General features: G+C 34.6%; 1 protein-coding gene across 1 annotated transcript in view; it reads right to left on the bottom strand.

The window, feature by feature from the left end:
• The window catches only part of LOC105825723 (mannosyl-oligosaccharide 1,2-alpha-mannosidase IB-like), a 65,392-nt gene that overhangs the window by 46,114 nt on the left and 17,783 nt on the right, over window positions 1-1,495 (bottom strand). The gene's annotated exons all lie outside the window — the stretch shown is intronic.

The raw sequence follows: 1,495 nt of genomic DNA, 5'->3' as shown, positions 1-1,495 counted from the left end.
CAGCTACTCGGGAGGCTGAGGCAGAAGGATTGCTTGAGCCCAGGAGTTTGAGGTTGCTGTGAGCTAGGCTGATGCCACGGCACTCTAGCCCAGGCGACAGAGAGAAGCTCTGTCTCAAAAAAAAAAAATACTAATGATTTGTCTTTAAATCTAGGTTACTTACTATATTTTTTATATCTGTTGCCAAGTATTTTTCCTGAAGGTAATTACCAGTAATTATTCTCTGTGATTGCTATGTGCATGTCACAGACATTATCATTACTCTAACTACAATAGAGTTAGCCAAAGCTGAATTGTTAAAGTGCAGTTCAATTAAATGTTTGTTTTGCAGACTATTTATAGATACGACAGATGTATACCGCTCAAAGATAATGGAATTTGATATACTTTTCAGAAGCTGATAAAATATACAAAAACATTAAAAGGAACAAATTGGACAATTTAGTAACGATTACAGCTGCTAAAGAGATATCAGGGCAGCTCCCTAGGATTTTCAAGACCTCCTGCCAAAATAACCAGTGAAAAGCTCTTTCTATAACATTTTCAAAATTAATAACTGAAAGTGAATATATTATAAAGTACTGTTAATTTATTTTGTGGGGAAAAACAGGAAAGAATAAACGAGTTCTCTTCTTTTGGTTGTAATTTTTTGTGGCAAAATATACAAAACATAAAAGCTGTCATTTTAACTATTTTGTAACTGTGCCATTCAGTGGCATTTATTACATTCACAGTGCTGTAAAATCATCACCACTACCTATTTCCAGACTTTATCATTGCAAACAGAAACTCTGTAACAGTAAGTCTCCATTCTCCTCTCCATTCCCCTCTCCTCAAGCCTCTGGTAACCTCTAATCTACTTTCTGTCTCTTACGAATTTGACAACTCTAGATATTTGATATAAGTGGAATCATACAATATTTGTCATTTTGTAACTGGCTTTGTTCATTTAGCATAATGTTTTCAAGGTTCATCTAAAGTATCAGAACTTCATTTCATTTTAAGACTGAATAATATTCCATTGTATGTCTACATCACATTTCAATTTACCCATTCATCTGAGAGAGACACTTGGGTTGTTTCTACCTTTGGGCTACTGTGAATAATATTGCTGTGAAAACTGGCATAGAAGTATATGTTTGAGTCTGTTTTCAAATCTTTGGGGTATATAGGAGTTGAATTTATGGGTCATATGGTAATTCTATGTTTAACTTTTTGAGGAACCATCAAGTGGTTTTTCACAGTAGCTGCACCATTTTACATTTTCATCAGCAATGTACAGTGTTCCAATTTCTCCACATCCTTGCCAAGGCTTATTTTTCATCCTTTTGATTACAGTCATCCTGGTAGCTGTGAGGTGGTATTTCACTGTGGTCTTGATTTGCATTTCCCTAATGACTAATGATGTTGAGCATCTTAGTACTTATTTTCAATTTTCATATCTTCTTTGGAGAAATGACTATTCAAGGCCTTTGACAATTTTTTAATTGGGTTG

The sequence above is a fragment of the Propithecus coquereli genome, unplaced genomic scaffold, assembly GCF_000956105.1.
Source record: "Propithecus coquereli isolate 6110/MARCELLA unplaced genomic scaffold, Pcoq_1.0 Scaffold814, whole genome shotgun sequence".
NCBI lineage: Eukaryota > Metazoa > Chordata > Mammalia > Primates > Indriidae > Propithecus > Propithecus coquereli.
This window is presented reverse-complemented; position numbering and strand designations above follow the sequence as displayed.